The 25,962-nt window shown below is 37.8% G+C and overlaps 1 protein-coding gene across 14 annotated transcripts in view; it reads right to left on the bottom strand.

Annotated features, from left to right (window-relative positions):
• Positions 1-25,962, bottom strand: part of SORBS2 (sorbin and SH3 domain containing 2) — a 214,851-nt gene that overhangs the window by 166,483 nt on the left and 22,406 nt on the right. For all 14 annotated transcript variants that reach the window (XM_055315725.1, XM_055315715.1, XM_055315716.1 and 11 more), the window contains exon 2: positions 13,862-14,002. The gene's annotated coding sequence lies outside the window, so the exon portion shown is untranslated. The remainder of the gene's footprint in view (positions 1-13,861; positions 14,003-25,962) is intronic.

Below are 25,962 nucleotides of genomic sequence, written 5' to 3'. Positions count from 1 at the left end.
CTCTGTCAGAAGGAGAATCTTGAGGACCAGGGTTTTTTGAGATAAGTAACAGAACTGACTTTGGATCTCTGGCACAGTAAGCCACACCCTTTTCCTACTAATGAGTTTGGAAAAGTTGCCAGCTCTGCCTTTTATCTGGGAAAACTCAGGGCTATTGATGCCTAAACACCACGCACAGAATTTATTTCCATTGGTTGACATGGTCATCTTTCCTGGTGCTTAAAGCCTGAAGAAAGAGCAAAGGGAATGTATTTACTATATGATAGGGGTGTTTAGTAGATAGGAAATCCTCATGCAAAGTTTGTTCATTTTGTTAAATTAACTCTGGCTTCAAGGAAGACGTGTGCGTGTAGGTTGAATCAATTAATAGGGATTTAAATTGGTACGAAGAAAAACATGAATACTTAAGGTTATAATTCTGAGTAACTGGGTGACACAGTTATTAAAATATAGACCTGTGGAAGAAGATCAAATTGGGAGCTGGAAGATGATGAGTTTTAGAAGTATTGAGTTTGAGGTGCTCTGCAGACGTTCATATGAAATGTTTACCAGGTGCTTGGATGTGTGAATATGGAAGACAGATCAGGGATAGAGACATAGATTTGGGGATTATCATGAAGGAGGAAACAGGTGAAATCAGGAGAGATTGAACAAGAGGGACAGAACCCAAGGGAATATTTTTAAGGTCAGGCAAAGAAAGAGACACCTGTAAGCAGAATTGAGGAGTAATCAGAGAGACTGAAGGAAAATACTCCAGTGTCACAGAAGACAAAGGAGAAGGGATTCTAATGAAGGTCAGAGAAGCAGCACTGTCTAATGGTAATCTGAAAGTCCTTTTCTCATATTTGTTTCCAAGTATTACTCTGTATTAGTAATGTAATAATTTGTTTCTTAGCTTTAGTAACAATGACATAAGGAAATTCAAACTCTCAACTCTGGAAAACAAATTGAGGGTCCCTGGAGGGGAGGTGGGTGGGGGACAGGGTAACCAGGTGGTGGGCATTAAGGAGGGCACATGATGTATGAACACTGGGTATTATATGCAACCGATGAATTATTGAAAACTACATCTGAAGCTAATGATGTACTGTATGTTGGCAAATCAAATAAAAAAAAAGTTACTCTTTGTATTATTAGAACTTTACTATTTCTCTCAATGTGTTTATTGTTAACCATTTAAATATTTTTTATATACTTTAGTGGAATTTACTTATAAACAGAATATTTTTTCTTTGACTCTTATGATTTAAAATAATGAAATTTTTTGGCTTGTACTGAATTTTCAGATTACATGTAAAATTACCTGTAAAAACAACAAAAATAATAACAACAAAAACAGAAAAAATTATTCAGTATTAGCCATCATTGGTCAAAACTCCTAAAAAGATAGTGATGTCTGCCAGCATTTCCATTTTAGCATATTGGAATGACTTTCTATATAAAACAAATAGGAAAAAATCAGAATAAAAATTCTCAAAATTAAACATTGATTCTTACCAAATGATAATGAAAAATCATTAGGTTTTTTCTCCCCTGTGATGTCCAAGAAGTGCTAAGTATAAAAATTAAGAAACAACTGTACATATGTATGTTTTCAAAATAAGTTAAATGTCAAGAAATTTATTGTTACAGTCTTTATATTAAATAGAGGCAGTACTCACTTTGTACAGTATCATGTTAACTGGGAACCCATGCATATCTAACTGTATCTTTGGTCCTTGGCATCTGAGAGGATTGCCTAAATATTACAAAATCACTTCTCATAATCTACTGCATAGAGCATCTTAAAGCAGTAATCCTTTCTTCTCAATCTATTATATCAGAGCCAATATTAAAAAGATAAGACAAATATACCTATTCACTGCCAGATCCAATCCCCGTTAAAATGCCCATAAAGCATAATGACAAATTATTTAGTAGTTTAAAGAGTAAATATCACGTTAGGAGGTTCTAAGAATTGTATATAACAAGGTCTTATGGAACAACACACTATAAAAAATGATAATGATTGTAGGTTTACAATAGATTCTTGTCTGCTAAGGAACTACATTCATTTTCTTCTCTAATTCACCATTCATAGAAGGTTTGGACTGTAGGCAAAAACATGATACCATCTGTTGTATTGTTTCTTCTTCACAAATTTTCAGAAAATCTGGGACAGATTAAGTAAAAAATTAATATTGTCTCTCAATATTAGCAGCTGAGAAATATGTTTAAAACTATTGTGTTTATAGAATACTTCTTAAACTTAAGGCATGGGAGATAGAGGGAAAAGACTTTTTGATGAAGGTCTTTATTCAGCATTCAAAGGATAAAGAGAATAATATAACAAATATCCATGTACCTACCATTCATCTTAAAATAGTGGACATTTGAGTTCAGTTGAAGTCTGTTGTGAATCTTTCCGATTGAAAGAAGCATCCTCCTGGCCTCTGGCGCCTGAATTTCATATTTTTCAGTCCATATATTTCTGTGTACTTTTATGATACAGGTTTTTGACTGATGCTTTTTTTTTAAAGGTTAAAGCAATTCCTCCTTATGCTTAGTTGTGAATTTTTTTCAGATATTTTTCTTTTATTATTATTTTTGATCTTATTTATTTATTTGGCAGACAGAGAGAGCACAGCTGGGGGAGTGGCAGACAGAGGGAGAAGCAGGCTCCCCACTGAGCAGGGAGCCCAATGCGGGGCTTAATCCCAGGACCCCAGGATCATGACCTGAGCTGAAGGCAGATGCTTAACCGACTGAGCCACTCAGGCACCTTTGGTTGTGAATTTTTATCTTGCAACGTGCTGTCAATTTTTCCCACTGAGGTTGTTCCATAGAGTGTACGGTTTTAACCCTCAAGCCCCATATGATTCACATATAATAGGAAAAGGAGTCTCTCAGAAATAAGTGACTGAGACGCTGTAAAAAGATCCTTATGACAATATCTCATTCAATGAATATGAAATGCTTAAGGCACTAGAAACAGTTATCTGTGGTCACTGGAAAGCAGTATTTGGTTTGACTAGTAAACGCCTACTTGTCTTCCTTTCTGATTTATAGGTAGACCATTATTCTTAATTGATAAGCCCAGTCAAGTGTTAAATTTACCAAGCTATAATGTTTACTGAAAAATACAGAATGGTCTTTTGCCAAGTGTTTTTACACATATGCTCTTAGTCATTCAGATTATTATTATTATTTAAATATTTTATTTATTTATTTATTCATGAGAGACACACACACACACACACACACAGAGAGAGAGAGAGAGAGAGAGAGAGGCAGAGACACAGGCAGAGGGAGAAGCAGGCTCCCTCCATGCAGGGAGCCCGATGGGGAACTCGATCCCGATCCCGGGTCTCCAGGATCAGGCCTTGGGCTGAAGGCGGCGCTAAACTGCTGAGCCACCCGGGCTGCCCAGTCATTTAGATTATTGATTAGAAAAAGGATATATGTGAATATATAAAATTCTGATGTAGATACAAATGACTTTTAACTCTCAATGCTTTTTGTTTAATTTCAATATCTAAAATAGATAAAGTGTTGTAAAGAAGATAAAAATCTCACTGCAATCACGTTTTCTCACCTTAGCAAAAAAAAAAATTATCACTTTGTTTCTAGACAAGTTTTTACACGTTTTTACACAAGCTATGGTTAGTAAGTGATGGATCGTCCCCTGTGAGACAAAGCTTGAGTCCCAACTCTGTGTTAATTTTGGAACATGAAATATTCATTAATTTTTAAAGTTGCTCAAACACATGTTAAAATAAAATGTATTTTTGTATTGAAGACCAGTAATTATCTTAAAAATTACTTTTTTTGTAAAAGGCAACTTTCATTATTCTTTCCATGAAAAATCATCCAATGCCTACTGAATTTGCTTTTTCACTCGGTTTTTATTTTTCTACTTATTTTTGAAGTTTATCATAAGCCACAGTCTTCTGTGTTATCAATGTAAAGTTCAGAAACTTGTTTATTCTACCTTTAGTTTTATTCTGCTGTGACTGAAAATAATTATATTTGATAGAAAACAAAAATTTCAATGATTTAACTTCTTGTCAGAAGTAGTAATGGTTAACTATTGATTTTTATAGTAAACAACTTATAAATATTGCATTGTTATATAAAAGCAACATGTTAAAATTTATGTTATATGTAAATAATTTATATTTCAAATAGTTTATCTAAAATTCTATTTTAGTTAAATGAATAGAAATATATAACAATTCATATTCTAAATTATAAAATGAGCTTTACAGTGTGCAATTTGATTTCTATTTAAACTCAGTCACTAAGAGGTGATACTCTGGAAGCTATATACTTCTCCAAAAGTTAGCATTTTATCGCTATGTATAGTCAAGGACAATAACTACTTCTTCCTTGAGAATTAGACATGGATCTCTTAGATTGACATTTAACACCCTTCTTGAATTAGCACAAAATTTCTTTATTTGTCTCCAACAGTCCGCTGCTAAATCTTTCTATATAGGCTCACTGTTCACAGATTGTACATGAAGGTCAATCAGATGCCAGGCCATACCTTCTAAACAGTTGGCTCTGCTGCTACCACAGGATGGTGTTTCTAATATAATTGCACATTTAGATAGCCATATTTGTTATTGGATAATTTTCCATTCTTAACCATGGTCTTAGTTTCAGTATAATAACAATTTTTTAAAGAGTGAATACTTTCCTAGTAAAAAAGATAAATGTAGAATAGAAAACATTTTTTTTTAGAAAACATTTTTGATCTTAGATCAAAAGTACATTTCTTAACTGCATTTGGTTGCGTCTTAATCTCAGCATAATAACAATTTCTTAAAGAGTGAATACTTTCATAGTAAAAAAGATAAATATAGAATAGAAAACATTTTTGATCTTAGATCAAAAGTACATTTCTTAACTGTATTTGGTTGCGTTTTAATCTCAGTATAATAACAATTTATAAAGAGTGAATACTTTCACTGTATTTGGTCACATGTTCATTAAGTTCACTTAAAAAGTATCCACATGTAACTTTTTCAACATTCTTGGGTTGTTTTTAATAGTAAGAATTTGCTCTAAAAGTTGAATGCTGCAGTTTTAAAATATTTAAATGGTCAGTTCAAACAAACACAAAACTTCTGAACACTATTTGGAGTGTTATATTCAAAACCAACGAAATTTCTTAGGTTGGCAAAATTGAACAAGAGAAGTACCACTGAGCTGAATGCATGTCAAGAGCAATGGCTGCACTAGAATAAAACCAATTCAAAGTTGTACTTGGACTAGGATATGCAACAAGTCAAAGTAATCAAAATATAATGCTTTAAAAACACATGCTGTACATGTGTTTTTCCATTGAACTCAATTCAGTTTCTTTTTTCAGGCCCAAATTTAGATTTAGAACAAGAGACTAATATTTCTATTCTATCCTTTTGAATACTTAATTGACCCTTTGTAAGAGAATACATTATTTTTCTTAAACTGTGTCAAATTTCTAAACATTATTATTATTATTATTATTATTATTATTATTATTATCACCCTGTATCTTGTTTCTATCAGCCTAGTCATAACCTTTGGTTCATTATATTGGCACAATAATATCTTTCTCTGTAATCTTCATCTCTTTTTTGTTTATGTTTTTTTTCTCAGTTAAGTACAGAAAGTCAAAATTTGTTATAATTCAGAAACACCTCCCTCATTGCTTGGGCTAATTCTTTCTTTCTTTCTTTCTTTCTTTCTTTCTTTCTTTCTTTCTTTCTTTCTTTCTTTCCTTCCTTCCTTCCTTCCTTCCTTTCTTTCTTTCTTTCTTTCTTTCTTCTTTTTTCTTTCTTCTCTCTTCTTTCTTTCTATCTTTCTTCTTTTTTTTTAGAGAGAGAGAGAGAGCACACATGAATTGGTGGTGGGGTGGGCAGAGGAAGAGGAAGGAAGAAAATCTCAACCAGGCTCCGTGTCCAATGCAGGGCTTGATCCCATGACCTGAGCCAAAATCAAGAGTTGGATGCTTAACCGACTGATCTATCCAGGCACCACATGAACTAATCATTGTCCTATTATTCTTTGACTATTATTTCTAACCTACTTTATATGTTTGTATTTTATAACTGGGTAGAATGGCACACTTTGAAAAATCATGGCATGAAAGTCAATCTACCATTTGCTATTTACTAGGGACATAAAATGGATGATACCACAACTTACCTAGGTGTCAGTGTCCTCATGTAAACACTGGTGAACATAATGCCTGCATGACCAACCCCATATTAATAGTAATACCACCCTCGATTAAAATGCACAATCAAGCAAATCAAAGTAATTATTGAATATGAAATAGCTATGCATTTGGTGAAACAATAAACAGACAACCTATTATCTCTGATAATACTGAATATTAAATAAAGTTATAGGCGCAATCATTTTGCAGGTAGACTTTCAGTTTCTAGGGCGAAGTCTAGTTGAAGATGGCAGTATGAAACAGTCCTGATGGTTCATGCTGTATAGCAGCTGTTCTCCTTTTCTTATTTCTACTTTGCCCCCTTCTTAATCTGCTAATAATGTCTGCTCTATGCTTATCTCCCTAATCATCTTGAACACTGGACAGCATAGTACTAACATATGGATCTAACTGTAAAAATTTTCTTTTCAACCAATGAACGCTAACTCAATATACCTTTCCAGGGGTCTCCTGTCATACCTAAGTTTTTGCATAACAAATTTATGGATATTCTTAGTCTACTGAGTTTTCTCTCCTCTAAGTCTTTATTCACAATCCTCTTCTACCTGAATGCTCTTTCATCTGAACCAAAGATTCAATTCAAATACAGCTCTTCCCTCTGTGATAGTCCCTCTGATTTTCTAGTACTATCAAAGCCTGATTCTCAGTCCTAACTCTGTGCTCCCATGGCACTATGGACCTCTGCATTGCCTATCTTCTGATGCATGTTCACTGGCTGTGTTGTCCGAGTCTTCTGGGAGACTGTTAAGCTGCATGTGGCACAGCTCCTTGAACATGGTTAGTGGCAAGGCTTGGCATGATTAGTTGCACATTCATTTAATGATCTTGATTGATCATATTTTAAATAATGTAAGGTGTTCTTACACCTATTTAAGGAAGAAACAATTTCTACCCTTATTTTTATTTTTAAAAAGACTTTATTTATTTATTCATGAGAGACACACAGAGAGAGAGGCAGAGACATAGGCAGAGGGAGAAGCAGGCTCCCTATGGGGAGCCCAATGCAGGACTTGATCCCAGGACCCGGGGATCATGACCTGAGCCAAAGGCAGATGGTCAGTCACTGAGCCACCCAGGTGCTCCTCATTTCTACCTTTAAATAGTGCCTTTAAGACTTGAAGACCATATCTAAGACTTCCAATTTACCACCAAAACTAACAATAAAGTACAAATTTGATCATACTGGATTCAATTTGTTTCCAAATCACAGAAAGGTGAATATGTAAGGGCAGCATGTGTTCTATTAGTCTAAAAAAATCAAGAAAGGCTATCCTTACATACGTATCAAGTTATTACCAGTTATAGACTGAAAATCCATAAACAAAAAGGACATTTTCTTCAGGTGAAAAAGTAAGTGGTTGATAGGGTCACATTTGAAAGTTAAAATAGATGCTCTGGTCTTTTATAACATTCTTCAATAAAAGGATCTAGAGCTCCTTGAAGAAGTGGCTGATTCTAGGACTGGAACAGGAAATATATACAATGAGCCTGAAGCCTCTTGTAGTACCAGGGAAAAATTCCTCACAATGATGGGACTATGTTAAAGGCCATAGCAGCTTAGTGAAAGGGTTGCCCACGGCTACCACTGGAGCCATTTGCACAACAGTTTGAGCAGCTATTTTACTTAGGTAGTATCAGATTATAATGCAGACATGGAATACATATCCATGTATTCATACTGATATGAATGATTGAATTTAAATAAGCTGGGAAGAATAGACAATCCCCCATGTAGAATTCCAAATAATTTATGCAGATACTCCATCAAGAAGAGGAGTATAACCCTCTACTCATTAAGTGTGAGCTGCAGGAAGTTACTGCCTCCAGAAGAGCACAGTTAGGTAAGAGGGAGAAAGAGTCACATTACAGTAGAGAAACCTGACAGACACTCCCTCAGTCAGGTGATCAAGGCCAACATCAACAGTGACACCTCATGTTGATAGTATGTGCCCTCGATATGATGTGATGAGAATGGCACCTTACCTCTGTGGCCTTCTTCCCAATAACCTATAACCCCGGTCCAATCATGAGAAAAACATTGGACAAATTCCAATAGAAAGTTGTTCTCCAATATACCTGACCAATACTCCTGATCAAAGTCATCAAACACAAGGAAAGGGTAATAAACTATCATAGCTAAGAGGAATCTAAGAAAACATGATGACTGAATGTAATATAGTACTCTGGATAGGATCCTGGAACAGAAGAAGGACATGAGGTATAAACTAAGGAAGTAAGAATATTAACTCAAGTTAATGATGTATCAATATTGTTCACTAATTGTAACAAAGTTACCATATTAATGTCAGATGTTAATAATAGGAGAAACTTGGTATGGGGTATATGGGAATTCCGGTCCCATCTTCACAGTTTTTCTGCAAACTTAAAACTGTTCCAAAATAAAAAGTTTGGTTAAAAAAGTAGATATTTTGTTTTGACCTGAGAGGCTTCCCTCATATCTACTTTATTTTTATCCTAGTATGAATTATTCAACAGTTACTAAATATAGCTCTACCTGTGGCACACATGCAAATGCTGTCCTAACTCAGGTGGCCATGGGCTAGCTTTGTATGTGTATGAATCTCATAGCCCCCCAGAGCTAACTCCCTTGGACTTTTTACTCCTCCAACAACTCAAGAATGGCAAAATGTGCAGGGAAGACCTTTGTTTCTCCTGGAAAAAGAGAAGGGGAAATAATAAAGAAGAGCCATGAAAAAAGAAAAATAGAACCAAGACACTCAGAAAAGGCCTTCTACCCAAGTACAGAGGAAAGGGATCTCCTCCTCCCATCTCCATCCTGACTCTAGCCAGTGGCCCAAAGGGGCTGCACTTCCTAATACGTACAGGAATGATTTAGAGGGTTACTGAGGTCTCCTACCACATGATTCCCCAGGATAAAGCTCCGGATAAGAGTGGTATTAAAGAGACTTGACTATTCCCAGATGGCAGCCTCTGGATTTAAACCTACAAGAATTGCCACACATCCTTGATAGTCCATCTTGGATAAGTAGGAGAAAGCCTTAAGATCTTTGTGGTGTTTTGGTATTATAATTATTAAAGCATGATTTAAAGCCCTACTTCTTATGTCACAGAAAATTATAATATCCAAATAAATAAAAATTTTGTTGGAGAATGATGACTTTCCTGGAAATGATTGTTTTAGCTGCTTAAGGTAAATAACCCTCTTTGGCCTATGGTGGGGGAGGGGTACCCTATTGTGTCATCATGGTCTGGTATGGTATCTACCACTGATATCTATCACTGACACTAAAAAAAAAAAACAAAAAAAAAAACCCTAATGTAATATTATAAATATGGGCTATACTTAAAGAATGGATACGTACTACATGGACTCCATTTTTCTGACAATAAAGTAAGCACGAGAGAAGATTTTTAAGTGACTGATTTTTGTGCTTTTTAATGACTAGTGAGATCATTTTTTAAAAGATTTTATTTATTTATTTGAGAGAGAGAGTGCACAAGTGGGGGCATAGTGGGGAGAAGTTAGAGGGAGAAGCAGACTCCTGGCTGAACAGGGAGCCTGATGTGGGGCACGGTTTCAGGACCCTGAGATCATAACCTGAGCCAAGGGCAGAAATTCAACCTACTGAGTCACCTGGGCGGCCCTAGTGAGATCATTCTTGGAAGAAGGTCCTTTTATGATTTAAAGAAACATTTGCATATATACAAATTTGATGTTTATTTTCAGCCTGATATTTTTACCCTTTCCCTTTTTCTATTTTTTAATGGATGATAGTTTTTGAAATATCAAACTCTTTGTACTATGATGTATTTAGGGAGAACCCTCTAGTAGGATGGTCCTGAATTGTTTTCTCCCATTTCCTTTACAATCCCATTTGAGCATCTTTCTCTCCTCTGTTCTCTTGTATTAGTTTTGGGATTACAAAATCAGATATGGTACATTATGAATAGTGAAATCAGTGTTAAAATGCAGCTCCTAGACATGACCCCCAAGTTTTGTTATTGTCAGCTTTTCAAATGCCTTATTCAGTATGGGATCAATCACAGTCATTTTGTACATCACCTGATAAAAATGCAAACTGTATCTTTAATAAAACACTCTATTATATTAAGGATAAGATTATAAAATTTTCAAAATGAAGTTTTTGATGGTAATTTCATTTTATAATGAATAACCATAAACCTCACTAAATTTAGTTGAACTAAATCTTTAGGGAGGTCACACAATTATTTTTACGAAAAGCCCTCAAATGACTTCAGAAATCCTCCAACTAATAAAGAGACATCAACTACGACAACCACCTATAATGTCACAGTAGCATGAACATCTTTCTGAGACTGGCTCATGCAAGTTCATCTACAATGACGTCGGTCTCCTAATCGGTCATATCTTTATCAGGGATTATTCACCACTTCTGGAATCCTAATGATCAGAATGTAATCCTTGGTGTCTTTAATGAGAAAAATAATATGCCTCCCCCTCCCCAAATTCAATGTTTGGCCAATACGTAAGGTCATCAAAAGAAAGGAAAATTTTTAGATCAGGAGCTTGACTATTTTTTGTTTTAGATGTGACACATTTGCTGAACAAAGCTCACAAATTCCCTGTTCCTCTATATCCCCGATTTCCCCAATCAGCACACACACACACACACACACACACACACTCACAAACACACAACCCTTCACAGCCCTGTGCCATCTGACTGTTAATACACTTCAGTTCTAGGTCAGCCACCTTTTCTGAAGGAAATTAACTCTGCTGAGTACTCCTTTATTCTCAGTATATGTTACATTACAAGTAATAGTACTGAACTTCTCAATGCTTACAATGTTCCCTAGGAGTGTATCAGTTGAGCTGGTGGAAAAAAAAAATATCTGGAAGTTTATTATTTTTCCACCAATATATTTGACACCACCTTTGGAGGGGGAACAAAAGGCATACTGTCAAACGGATAGACCTGGACAAAATGTTACTGTTTGTTCCTCACGAGCACAGAGGTATATTTAAGCAAAGAAAGACATTCCATGACTCTCCTGGGACTTCCTTCCTTCAGCTGAATTATACCAACATGTTCACACCACTGTGGTTCAGACTGTGTTGGAATTCAAAATGCAGACTTCTATTTGCCAATGTTTAAATACCACAGCTATAAAAATTCATATTAGGACTGAACTTGGCCTTAAAATATCACAGGACAAATGAAGAGTTTATTGGAAAAAATGTGCGGACACATGAAGTTACAGTAGAAGATATGAAAATAAGAGATGCCCTTGTTTGCCAGATTCTGCACTTACACAAGAAAGCTTCAAAGTCGCCAGAAGTCACCGGGTTTTGGATCATGTTTCAAAACCGGACTCACTGACATTCATGAAACTTTTGGTACAACGCGGGCCAAGTTTCGAGCAAGGCTGGGCCTAATACTTCTTTCATGTGGAACCTGTGTGGAACTCAGTTGGCTTTGGCTGGGTCTCACCTTGAGTTTCACATCCAAACAAATCCAAAGTTTCAGAGTAAAATTAAGGGTGAAGGGAAACAAAGAAACAGACCAACCAACTCCGCTACAATGACAAAACCGAGAAAAGATGGCTTCCTGGAGAACAGAAGGGCTGTCATCTTCCAAACCCATTTCATCTTGGCACCACTGGATTCTGCAACTAAACTTGTATTGCTTCAGCATTCATTTGCACTCCGCTATGCCAAATCAAGACTTTCCAGTAATAAGGGGGAGAAAATTCTAGGCCCCCAAAAGCCCCAGGAAGCTGTGAAGCACGTGCTCAAAATAACCAGAAGATTTAAAATTTTGGCTGTACGCAGAAACGAAATGATGACTATACTCCTTAGAATGCAGATTTGGAAAGGAAGAGGTAGCAATTCAACGTCCGACTTTTGGAAATTAAAAGAAGAGGCTGACTGAACACCCCTGGGTTTTCCCACTAAATTCAAATTCTAGAGGTTATGTTGCATCTATGCCTAATGTGGAGGGGCCTCTCCCACAGTGTTCTCCAGAGCTCCGCCCCCTGAAAACTCGTCCTACTGGCCACTTGCTTCCTTTTTCTTAGCAAGGTGCAGAGTACAGAGAGCAGATTGTGTCAGCTGTAAGGAGCTCCAGTCCTTGGCTGGGACTGGAACAGTCTCCTGACAGGATTAGGCTCATTCTACTCCTACCCTGCAACACAACAGGCAGGGCCAGTGTGCCAGGGGATGCCAAGCTCAGCCTTGAGCAGAGGACTTTGAAAAATAACAAATCAGTGTAACAAACACATGAATTTTCTTTAAAGTAAAGAGAGCATTTAAAAGTCAACCGAATGGAAAGAAAGTGCTCCACTTGGCCTATTTTTTAGGAAATGCACTTTTGTATAAAAATTTCTTATCCCTCATTGAGCAGTTTTTTTTTCTTTTTTTTCTTTCCTTTTAATTTTTCTTCTTGATATATATATATATATATATATATATATATATATATATATTTTTAAAAGTTATCCAGAAGATCACAGTGGGTTTAAAATGCGTATTTTCTTTTGACATGTGGTCTGAAATACCAAATACCAATAAACTTCTTTGGAGACAAGAATCTTTAAATTCCAAGGATGTTAGTGTCCATGTTAAAAAAGCAACATTAGGCCCCAAGGCACCCTGTAATTCTGAGGCAACAGGGCACTCAAGGGAGGGGTTGATAGATTCGGGCTGTGTGCACTGTCCTTTGCTGCTTTCACACACATCTGCGTGCAGGGCGAGGGCAGAGAGTTGTCATAAAGTCTACACAATGAGAGACTTGGCCATAAAAAAAAAAAAGTCTTTTTCTTTGAGTTGGGGGTTCCTATACAAGTCAAACCTAAGACATCATCAATGAGGAAACCCGAAGCCCAGTGGATTATTGAAAGGAAATGGTATCAAAGCATTAAGCAAACAACAACAAAAGACTTTTTACTGAACATAGTAAATACCCACAATCAAAGTAAATGCTGTGTTTGTGGTTAAAGTCCACAGATCAAAGTACTTTGCAAAATGTCAAGCGTGAGCACAAGGAAGGAGGAGAGAAGTGCAGAAAACTTACCCAAATATTGTACTGTCACCTTACAGACAGACCTGCCAGCAAGAGACCTTCGGCTAGGTAAGGCATTTGCAAAACTGAGTCACCTGAATGGTGCTAGGAACATAAAATAAACGACACACACAAATAAAAAAAACCTGTTCTAATTCCACACTCACAAGGAACAAACCAGAGACGAAAGAATAAAATAAAATAGAGCTGTCTCATTGTCCTAAAAGACCAATTGCTAACATTTTCTTTGCTCAGGTGCTCTTTTTTTCCCCCTTTTTTTTCAGTGCCCTTAGAAAGTCAAAAATAACTAAACAGTCTAAACAACAAAATTATGATGTCTGGAAGCCCCTCTCACTGTCGGCAATCAGGTTAATTAGAGTTTGGATGTGGCTCAGTCACAGGCGAGTGTGTATTGTTGGGTCAACATGACAGAGCTCTGAGCAAAGTTTAAAAGTACAGCCACAAAAATGCCCAGATGCCACTGCTGTATTCCAGAACACCGTATTTACCTGGAAATCGCTGGCAAGCCCCCGCTGATGTTCACTAGAAATGAGTTATTGAAAAGACATCCGTCATAAACATATGATAAACCAATGAGAGAATTCCAGAATAAAAAAAATCTTACCTACAGGCAGCCGGGGTTCAACAGTTGCTCTAAACAGAGGAAGTAGGAGTCAGTGGCCTTTTACATGTAGAGATTGTTTATTTAGCCCTTTTTAAAAGGTCTTGAACTCCAGAAGTTTAAGATTAAGTCCAATCCAAGGGTCTGAAGGGGAAAAAAAAAAAGGCAAGAGAGAAGGCAAATGAGAGAGGGAAAGAATCCCAGCTGCTGGGTGGTGCTACTGTTCTGAGAGCATTTGAGCTATTTTCAGCATTCACAGCAGCCGGAGTTGTCTGCAAAGGGATGAAAAAGCCGCGCCTGAGTGGCCACCTCCCTCCCCCTTGCCCCACGTGGTGGGGGGGGGCACACACCAGGAAACCCACAACAACTTGGTTCACTGTACAACCACTCATTTAAATTTTGAGGAAAACTGCCAGCACCACTGCAAATGACAACCAAAGGAAAAAAAATCTTGAAGTCTTAAAGCAACACAGTGCCTTGCCATAATCCTCAAGTTTTCAGAATGACTTACCTGACCTGTTGAACAGAGGATGGTCTGTTTATGCCTCCTTGAGAGGCAAGATGTTTCTTCTGATAGTTACTCGCTTAGATGGGTCTTAAAAAATATTTTAGGTCTCTCTGAGGAGTATCTGTTCTCACCCTATCCTCCTTAAGACGGGAAGACAAATGGTTTATTTCTAGCACGCACCTAAATTTCCAGTTTCATCGACTAGGCTATTTTTGAAAGCTACTGGCTTAAGCTGTTGACATTTCTTATCTGTTGGCAGAGACTGGGGACCATTCAGTGACATGATGCAGACAGACACGGATCCCCTGCTTCTGCCTCCAAAGAAGTTATTCAGATTGGGTCACCAACAACGACTAGCAGATTTTGAGCTTTCACTTTGTCTCTAGAATTATAAATGAAGATCTGGAAGTTCTGTTCATTCATTCATTCATTCATTCATTCAGCAATTTATGTGGCAAGTACATCTGAGCCTCCCATATGCCACACATTCTGAGAATACAGTAGCGAGCAAAACAGTGGCCTTGCCTCAGAAGGTTTACAGCACACAGAGGCAGTGAGAATAAAGAATAAAGAGAATTTGTTATAATCTTTTACAACCTCTTTTTCACAGGAGGAGACTCTTCAAGGCAGAGCAACTAGAGATCAGGATTTCTTTCTACTCTGACTGAAGGAAGATACTATGGGTGGTCGTCAGATCAACTTCTGGCTTCTATGGCTTTACTGTGCCTTTTACAACAGCCCTTAGAAGGAAAGTTCATTACTTCCTACCTGAGGAAACATATTAAGTATTTTCTTAAAAGCCTTTAATCCATGTCGATGAAATCCCTGAACTCTTTCATCTCCCTGCTCTAGTCACATAGAAAATGCTTAGGTAGAGAGAAGGTACTGCTGAGAGCTAAGAGGAAGCAGGAGAAGATTCTCTGATCCTTCGTCCAGTGTGAAAATCACCTGTATGCATTTTATAATGAATGTTCTGAAGGCTGGTTACTAGAGACTCAGATCAGATCCAATTGTTTCTTTGCGATTAAAGAAAGACACTGGAACCGATTATTGAAAATACGGAGGATAATGTGTGATAGATTAAAAAAAAAAGGTTACATGCTGCTATTTCAAGTGTTGTGATAAAATAGGGAGCTCCTTCAACTATCTTCCACTTTTACTAAAATGAATAAGTTAAAATGTAGTTATTTCTATCTTAAATTTAAATAAAGAAGAACTATAACGTAAGTTTGAAATATCTAATCAAAATTTTAAAATAAGATTATCTTAAAAGCGTATAGCAGAGTTTTGGAAAAAAATGTCTATAGAATCATCTATTTTTCCTTTCATTTATTTTAAATGGTCACATTTTAGTGTATCTTAAATGCTTGCCAGTTTAGAAAAAGGATACTTACTTGGTCAAAATGATAGATGGTGATTCTGGCAAATTCTACCCTCAGAAATTCTTTTTTTTTTTTTTTAACAGTTTTAACTTTTCCCTCAGATAGAAATTCTTTTTTTTTAACAGTTTTAACTTTTTCCTCAGATAGAAATTCTTTTTTTTTAAACAGTTTTAACTTTTTCCTCCATATAGTCATTTATAATGAAAAGAAGAATACATGTCAAAACTGGTCATCCTTGGGAAACTGTCAAAGTTAATAAAACGAAGACTACTAGGTCAACCATTACCTTTAAATTCCAAACTGCCCTCTTTCTACACCAACACTGAGAGAAGCCTGTTGCCTCACGTTTAAATATTGTCATTTTTTGTTATGGTCTTGAGGGGACAGGCTCCGACCCTGCTAGCTGCTTCCATTTAGGATGAGCCATGTGACTCACCAAGCTCCCGTTGTTCCCCAGGGATCCCAACTATCCAAACAGCCTGCCCGTTAGCACCTCTCCACAGATCTGATGTCACAGAAGAGTGCAAGTTGGACTTCACGCATATTTTTAAAAATTAGAGGGTAGCACATATGGACTTCTCTACTCACCCAACTACTATGACTTTTATAAGCAACTGATGTCTTAGCAACTGTACTAATAGTACCAATACTAATGATTTTATTTCTATTTTTTCTCCCTTTCATTTTTGTTTTTACAAATAAAATGATTTAAAATAATTGGGTAATGCTTGTATTGGAGTGGGCTTCCTATCTCAGCAAAACCCCAGATAGGACTTTAACATCACTTCTCCTCTGTGTAAAGTGGAGATGAAGCAATACCAATCCACAGCACCAATCCATAGGGCTTATATAATAATGCACATAAAATGCTTAATTCAGTAATGCCTGACACATAGCATGAACTCAGTAAAAATTAATACTATTATCACTGTTGTAAGTCTACTTGGCTGTCCAATATGGTGGATACATGGGCTATTGAACACAACATGTGGTTAGTCAAAACTGAGATGTCATATAATTGTAAAATGCACACTGGATTTTGAACATAGTATGAAAAAAAAGAATATAAACTATCATATTAATTTTTATGTTGACTATATGTTAAAATATTTCAGGCATAGTAGGTTAAATAAGCTGTTTTGTTAAAATTAATTTTACCTGTTTGATTTCATTTTTTAAAATGACACCTAGGACATTTTAAATTAAATATGCGGCTTGCATTATATTTCTGTTGGTGTCCTGTCATCTCGGCCAGTGGTCTCAAATTGTAGTGAACATTGGAGTCACTTGGAAGACCTGTCAAAATGCAGATTGCTAGATCCCACTCTTAGTTTCTGTTTTAGTAGTTTGGGGGAGAGGCCTGAAATTTTGCATCTCTAACAAGTCCCCAGGTGATTCTTAACCACACTTTGAGAACTGCTGGTCTTGAGTCTTGCTATTTAAAGAATGGTCTATGGACCAATATCAAAGTCATCACTTGGAAGACACCTGGGTGGCTCAGTCAGTTAAGCATCTGCCTTCAGCTCAGGTCATGATCCTAAGACCCTAGGATGGAGCCTCTCTTTGGGCTCCCTGCTCAGTGGGGAGTCTGCTTCTCCCTCTCCTTCTACCCTGCTCCCTCCACTCATGCTGTCTCTGCACTCTCTCTCAAATATATAAATAAAATCTTTAAAAAACAAAGACAAACAAACAAAAAAAAGCCAAGTCATCACTTGGTATCTTGTAGGAAATGTGAAATCTCAGGCCTCACCCATACCTACTGAATCAGCGAGTACATTTTAACACCATCCCCAGGTTATATGTGTGCACAGTGAAATTTGATAGAAACTAATATAGAGTAGTGACTCTCATTCCTGGGTAAACATGAGGTTTATCTGGAAAATTGTTTAAAATGCCAGGACACTGCCAGTACACTCTAGAGAGTTTGCTTTAACTACTCTGGTTGAAATCTAACATATCGAGAAAGCTCCCCATGGTGATTCAAATGTAAAAGCAAGCGCTGAGAGTTTAGTGGGCAGTGGCGCCCTCAGACCAGATGCAGAATTGTCAGGATCCAGAAACCAGACAAGTTCTGGGGGATGCAGTGAGAGGCAGATGTTTGGGGGTTGTCAGGTGCGAGGAGAACAAGACTTGAACAGGCTGGATTTGGTGGAAACCACACAGCGATGGAGTTGGGTGAGTGTTGCAGCCAGCAGGGGGAGACCGGCGGGAAGCCTTCTGGCTTCTGCAAGTCTGACGGAAGTCCCCAGTTGCCCCAGCTTTGGAGTTGCAGAGAAGACTGGAAAAAGCAGAGCATAGCCCTGGTCTCAGAGGAACTAGAATACGAAGCCAAGCTTTATATGAGCAGAGAGGCAGGCTCAAAAAAATAAGATGAGGACCTACTTAGAAAAAACCTCGTGGAAGTCATGAGTGGGACCAGCAGCTGTGTTAACAGAGTCTCTTAAACTCTCTGCAAGGACAGGATTGGTTTCAGAGGCTCCATCTGGAATAATCTTTCAGAGATGAGGAGGGGAAAAAATGAACAGAAATGTTGAAAGTCAGTTTAGCTGGACATTTCTTTCTCCCTTTCCATTGTGTGCAATAAAAGTTGAGACTGTTCTCAGCTAAGTAGTGGTCAAATCAAAAACAATATTTGCTAAGATACAGTTGATACAGACCAAACTGTCCTACAGCATATCTCTATCTCCACAGAGGATCTTGGTAGGTCATGGAACTCTCTGTTGCTAGAACCCCGAGGAAGATGGGTGTTCTGGAGCAGAGAGACCTTCTGTTATTCTTCAGTGCACTTCTGTTCCACCTTTAAATAAGTGAGCACTTTACTTGGAACAACCTCCCCAGTTTGCCAAATGACTCCTCACTTTTTCAGATGGCGCCAGAACCTTGTGTGCTCCAGAGGGCTTCAGAAAAATAAAATCCTCCCTGTAATGGAGAATGTGGGCCCACATTGGCGATATTTAAAACTCCTAATTCTGTATTCAGAGACCATTTGTAGCTTCCCTTCTCCCTGTATTATTTGGTTGTTTCAGAACACCTTATAAACGTGTAAGGCTTAAGAACAGAGGGTCTGGAGCCAGGTGTCTGGGTTTGAATTCTGGTCCTGCCACTTTTCTGTGACCTTGGGCCTGTTACTTAACCTCCCGGTGCCTTAGTTTCCTCCTCTGTCACAGGACCTCATTGGGTTGTCGGGAGGATTAGAAGAGTTGCCTGAAAAGAATGTGGAAAAGTCTGGCACTCTGTAAGTGCTATTGTTGGCTTAACAATGAAAATACGGTAAAATAATTGCAGGTTTCCAAATATGGTCAAATTTAGTAACTTTTTTGATAGCACAATGACTTTCAGGGACTTTTATGTGAGTGATTTCTTGAGTACATGTATTTTGAAAGCTTCTTTGAGAGTTGTTTAAATTTTTTTTCCCAAGAGAACTCAGAATTCTCAATTGATTCCTCGTCACTTCCTATTATTTGCGAGGATCTCAGTAGGAAGGAAGTGAATGTAGTTTCCCATGAATATTGTTTTCTAGGTTACATTTTTTCCCCCTGAAGTCCTTTGAAAAGTAAGTTGTACTATAAAAATGTTTGAAGGCTTCTGTGGCCCCTGTCAGTTGAGTAGCATTGTCTAATATTCCAGGAGAACAATGTATCATTCTCTTAGTCAAATATTTTAGTGCTTAGGGGGAGGCAGCAAGGCTGCCTGAAATACTGGCATGAGTTTCAAAGATGTATTGAAAAGGCAGTCAGAGTCTCATACTACAGAGACTATAGAAATCCGATAATGCTGATTAAAGGAATGGGTCAGGCATGTTGGATGCAAAATGAAGGCTCGAATAAGTGTAATAACATCCTTCACGTTGGTCTGTTTTAATCACATGAAACAAAGCATATGCAATAGACAGGATGATGCTCAGTAGCATCATGTACTTAGTGTCAGCCAGGCCATCTGCAGGAACTTCCGTACGTTGAATGCTAAACAGGAATAAATGCACTGTGGAGGGAACTCAAGCCCACGAGCTTGAGTGATTTTAGACCAGGCATACAAACCCTCTTCGCTTGCGCTCTGAAACACAGGCAGAGGGACTGGGCTATAAACCCGGGCTCCCTCTATCTTAACTCTAACATCTGTGCTTTTGCTCAGGTTTCTATAAATTACTTTTGGCAATCCTCATCATAATCTGTATCTGCAGGTGTCATTGTGTGAAAGCTGTCAAATCATACGTTCAATTATTTCTACTACCTGGTTACTGAAGTGAAGGAAATGCTTTTTAGGAGATGATTTGCCATCAAGTGTGCCATTATGCAATCTGGGGCTGGACTTTACCGAGTAACGGGAAATCGTAAGGAATGGCTAAAGAACTGTTATCAAATGCAAGAGATTCTATACAAATAACTTCTTCGAACCTGTCAAAGCTCAGATTTCTAGGTAAAGCTTTATTGGTTTTATATGTGCTGCCTGAATCCCACATATATTTAAAAAGTACCTCTGCTGTTTATATAACCATGACTTAGCTTTTCTTGATATTTATATTCTATTGAAATTGAGGCATATGCAACAGTTGCTAAATATGGCATAAAAATCTTTAAGATAAGCCTTCTTAAAGTGGCCTATTTAAAGCTCTGCACGATTTTCTTACATCTCCACCTACCTCTGTCTACCTACCTTCCAGCTCCCTTTCTTGTAGTCTCTCTGGCCCATCAGTTCCTAGAACGGGCCACATTTAGGTCTTCTATGTGCACTGTTCTCTCTCTCTGGGACACCTTCCCTGCTCAGCAGTTAATGCTGTGCACCCTTCAGCTAAAGCGCCCCTTCCTCAGGAAGGCTTCCCTGAGCCACCCAAGGTCATGTGTTTTTAACTCTTGAACAATCATGTTCTTCATTTCCTTGAGTGTCAACCTCAGTTGCATTTATTTCTGTGATCAATCAATGTATTTCTCCTCCATTGGCCTGTTGGCTGTAGTTTACCCTTCACACTGTATTTCCCACATACATATTATATTTGTGCCTGGCACAAACTAAGTGCTTAATGTATATTTGATAAATAAATGATTCAGTAGGTTCTGCAGAAGGCATTAGGCAATGCATGATGACATCTTTGTTGTGCACTTATCAGAACCTGTGACATAAAAACTATCTTCTCCTGTAAAAAGCAAAAAACCATGTATTCTAATTAAGCAGCTCTTTCCAACCAAAAGGGTTCCCAGAAATAGATTGCTTTGTAGTTACATATTTGGTTTAAAAGCTGTCTTAAGAGGCAGATTCCACTTCTTTTCCCCTTCAGGATACACTATATTCTATTATCTTAATAATTTGCATTTACCTTCTAAAATAGGTTTGAAATAAACCAAGTTTATTGCACTCACACGTCATATCGCTAGGCCTTTATCAGAATGTAATAATACTCTAGTAGGGATATTAATCATACTCACTCAGTTGAGGTCTCTGGTAAAAATGATTAGGGTTGTTGAGAGAATTACATATTTGTCTATGTGTTCCTATATGGTTACACCATCTGGTTCTCTGAGACTCATATCTGATTGATTAGTAGTTTATGAGTAGACGGACATGAAGTTTCATACCAATAATGGCTACCCAGTCAGGCCATTGTCATGCCTTTGGCATGAAGCTTTCTCTCTCTCTCTCTTTTCTTTTTTTCTTCTTTTTTTCTTTTTTTTTAGAGAAGGAGTTGGGAGCGGCAGAGTGAGAGGGAGAGAGAGAGAGTCCTAAGCAAGCTCCACACCCAGGGCAGAGCCTGACTCAGGGCTGATCTCACAACCCTGAGATCATGACCTGAGCCAAAATCAAGAGTCAGTTGCTTAACTGACTGAACCACCCAGGCGCCCCAAGAAACACTTTCTGGTGCCCATGTTGTCTGTTAGTTATAAACATACAATGAATTACTTGCCACTGACTGAGATGCTGGGGGATTTGCAATCTTGTTCTCTGGCAAAGGGACACATGATATCAACAGGGGAGAGAAGGAAAGCTGTATGTGGCTTGGGCTACAGAGCAGGGGGTGAAGGCTGGGGGATGGCATTGGCCGTGCTGCTTTGGAAGAAACTGTGTGATCCTCTCTTCTACTATGGGAAGAAGGACACTTGTTACAGGTAAGAATGTGTGAAGGTGTACTTTTGTATGTATTCTTTAAAATTAAAATTTGTAAAATCCTTTGAAATTTCCAAGGCACAGTATGAAAAATATCTTTTCTGAGGCACTCAAAAAATGAATTAACTCAATAATCCATGGCACATTTCCATCATTACTATGACCATAGAAGTTAACTTTACAAGGATAGCCACACACATAAGTAATACACAAAATGTTTAAAAAAAAAATGTCCTTAAAGCTTGGAGATGGTGGATAAGCAAAGAACTATAAGGAACACTTGACCAGCATTTAAAGGTTAGAAGACACTATAGATTCATTATATCAAGTGTATAAGAAAAACTTCTTCCAAATGAATGCAAGTTAGAGATGGAAAACTTTAGAGATTGGACATAGTAATATTGTTCTGTGTGTCGTCCATCACCTGAGCCAGACCTTCCTACCTCTTTGTGCGACCTATTTGTGTGCTGTGAGCAGGTTACAGATGTTGCTACGATAATGACCCCTCCAGTTGTCAGGTGGCCAGCTGAAGCCCACGGCTGCTGGTGCTCCTGGACCAGCCACCTCTGGCCGGGAGTAACCTCACTTGTTCACCTCAGTGGGCCTACAGATATTCTTACTTTCGTGTAGGCTACAGGTAAAGGCTTGGAATGCTCTGACCAGCAGGGTCAACTACTAAAAATAGCAACAATGGTCTTACTCACAAAGGAAACACAAGAAATTAGATGTTATGGGAAGGGTATGTCAGAAATGTCAAGAAATGGGTAACGATATCTCAATTTTACAAGGAAGGAAGGAAGGAAGGAAGGAAGGAAGGAAGGAAGAAGGAAGAAGGAAGGAAGGAAGAGAAAGAAAGAAAGAAAGAAAGAAAGAAAGAAAGAAAGAAAGAAAGAAAGAAAGAAAGAAAATAAAAGATGAGGAGGCTGGGGGAATAAGTCTAGACTCTTGAGTCTGAGCTGGAACTCGAGTGGTCTCCAGGGGAAGGTGCAAGGGAGCCTGCCTGCCTGTAGCAGTGGATATTTTGTTGTTCAGGCAGGGAGTGGGGATGGACCTCTGAATCAAAGCAAATACTCACCTTTTGCCTCCTAGCAAATGCCCTTCTTTTCACAGTAAGTATTTCTTTAAGGGTCTTTTTCTTTTCTTTTCCTTTAAGATTTTATTCATTTATTTTACAGAGAGATGGAGACAGAGCACAAGCAGGGGGAGTGGCAGAGGGAGAGGGAGAGAGAGAGAGAGAGGGAGAAGCAGGCTCCCCATTGAGCAAGAAGCCTGATCCTAGGACCCTGGGATCACGACTTGAGTGGAAGACAGATGCCTAACTGGCTGAGCCCACCCAGGTGTCCCTTAAGGGTCACTTTCAGTTGAAGTTTCTCTTTGATATATTTTATTTTACAATCAAGTCACTATTTCCATACTTATTATTCTTAAAAATAAATAAATTCTATAACCCAGTTGTGGCAGACACTGCTTTCTACTTCCCAAGAATCTGTTTTTGTTTTCGTCTTTACTACAGAATCCTGATAATATGCCTATTGCAAAACCTACCTTCCCAGATTTTCTTGAAAACTGTTCTGATCAATAAGCTAAAGGTGAGACACTTCACTTCCTCCCAGCTGACAGAAATGCTGACTCCATTCCAGGAGGCACATGCTAAGGGTGGGGGGATAGAGTTAAACCTATCCTGGGCTGCTTCTTTGCAGTAAACCAACCTCTCCCTGGGCTAAGTGGTTGTCTTGAGATAATCTCTTACTTAAAGCTGGAAACATACCTGACACAATCATCTAAGAGCTACTTTATTATATTAGGCAGGTGGAAAGATAGTAATAGACTATATAACTTCAGAAGTTTTGAAAGGACCTCTGGCATCAACAATAAGCCCTTACAAAGCAGTGTGTGGTGTACAGTTTTCAAGCCTGTTATCACTTCCAAATGGAGTGAAGACTGCTGTGACAAAACAGAGCCTATGTGTTTCAAGCCCCAAGAACTGGATCATTTGAATAGAACCAAAAATTTTGGTTCTAAACATGGTAACATAATTGACACTTCCCCCAACCCCCTAAAACTAACGCTGAATGATCAGTGATATCAAGAGAAATAAGAACACAGGAATCATCTCCAGGAAATACAAAACAGGAACTCACTGTTTATCTTGTTCTTAGTGTGCATGGCCACAGCATTGTTCAGAAAACTTTGAACTTCTATGTAGGTTACCCAGCCTTCACAATATAAATTGAATGATAGAATTTTGTCCTTGTCACAGAAAAAGTTATTTTGAAAAGATATTCAAGGCTGGTAATATATTGAGTTTGAATATTAAAATACCCTTCAAGAGTTCTCCTTACAATTTTTTTTAAAAATGGTGAATGCTAATAGTCACAGTTGAGGGGAAAGTATGTTGGATTAGGAAGCCAAGAATTTCCCAGTTTTAAATAAAACTAAAGATACACATACAATGTGGAAATTATTTTAAGCATTCTTATTTCTTGTCTCATGGCTTCTGATTAAATACCATAGATTGAAGAAATGACTATAAATCATAGTACATTCCATTCTATAACAGGCAGTCATGTGTAAATGCTTTGTCTTTCTATCAATATTTGCCAAGAGTATAATAACTGACAACAAGTTTCTGGAGGCTGCCTGCCAACCATCAAATCTGACTCTACTGCTCCCAACAGTGTGACTACTTGGATTTCCTCATGCTCAGTGCTCTTATTAATGAAATAAGAATCATAGCAGTAGTTGTCTCATATGATGGCTATGAGGAAGAACGAGCTAACATACGCAAAACTTTTAAAACAATGCTTGATACAGGGTGTCTGACTGGCTCAATCGGTAGAGCATGACCTTGGGGTCATGAGTTTGAGCCCCATGTTGGGTGTAGAGATTACTAAAAAAATAAACTTTAAAACAATGCCTGATACTCATAAGTGTTGGTTTTGCTGTTATCATCATTATCTCAATGATGCACAGCATGTAAAGTTAAATCATGGGCTTTGAGGATAAATAGTCTTCAGTTAATTTTCTGGTTCTGCCCCTTATCAGCTCTTTGATTTGGCAAGATCTTTGAGAGTCTCATTTCCTTCATCTGAAAAGTGGGGATATCATTAATTACCTTTGAGCATTATTAAGAGGAGTGAGAAGATAATGTGTGGAAACCATAACTGGCACACAGCAATCATTAGTCATTTTAAAAAATCAGATAGGAAAAGATCTCTGCAAATATATTAATTAATCTTCACTAATATATGTACTTTTACTTTGTTTATGGGGAAAATGAAATGGATTGGACACACCTAGATACTGAATTTCATTTCCTTATAACATTTCAGATAGCTCATAGTCAGACTTTTACGGATTTTTCTTCTCAGTTTTATTTTATTATTTCACTTTTAAAAAAGATTTTATTTCTTTATTCATGAGAGACACACAGAGAGACAGAGACACAGGCAGAGGGAGAAGAGGCAGGGAGCCCGATGCGGGACTCGATCCCAGGACCCTGGGATCACGCCTGAGTTGAAGGCAGACGCTCAACCACTGAGCCACCCAGGTGCCCCTCTTCTCAATTTTAAATAATAATTCATAGAATTGTCAAACAACTGGATTAAGAAAATTCCCATCTCCGTTAATGACTTTATCTATGGCTTTTGCCTCTTTAAAGCAACAACATTACCGTCATCTTATTGGGATGAGTAGAAGAAGGTTGGAGAGGAAAGATATTTGCATTAAAAGAAATGACTTGGGAGAAGCAGAGAATCGACTTTGTAAAGCCCTTGTACGAGTGTGTTGTACCCTTAGCAGATGGGAGAAGCAGAATTATAACCTTATCCATCTTCATTACAAACAAACAAACGCTTACATCCACTGACTATGATGATCATGAATGATAATTGAAGGATAAGTGTTCCTCTATTATAGCAATTATTACATTAAAAAAAAAGAAAAGAATCAATTCTTCAGAATCACACAGAGTTGACCTGAAGGCTTAGTTTCCTGAGTGGCAAGGACTGTCACTTTGGGCAAGTTAATCTGTCTGAACTTTGATTTTCCTGTATATAAAATGCAGACAATATCAACCACCTCTTTTATGCTAAATGTTGGCAAATTGAACTCCAATA

The sequence above is a fragment of the Nyctereutes procyonoides genome, unplaced genomic scaffold (assembly GCF_905146905.1).
Source record: "Nyctereutes procyonoides isolate TBG_1078 unplaced genomic scaffold, NYPRO_anot_genome, whole genome shotgun sequence".
Taxonomy (NCBI): domain Eukaryota; kingdom Metazoa; phylum Chordata; class Mammalia; order Carnivora; family Canidae; genus Nyctereutes; species Nyctereutes procyonoides.
The sequence above is the reverse complement of the archived record's forward strand: the minus strand, read 5'-3'. Positions and strand labels throughout refer to the sequence as shown.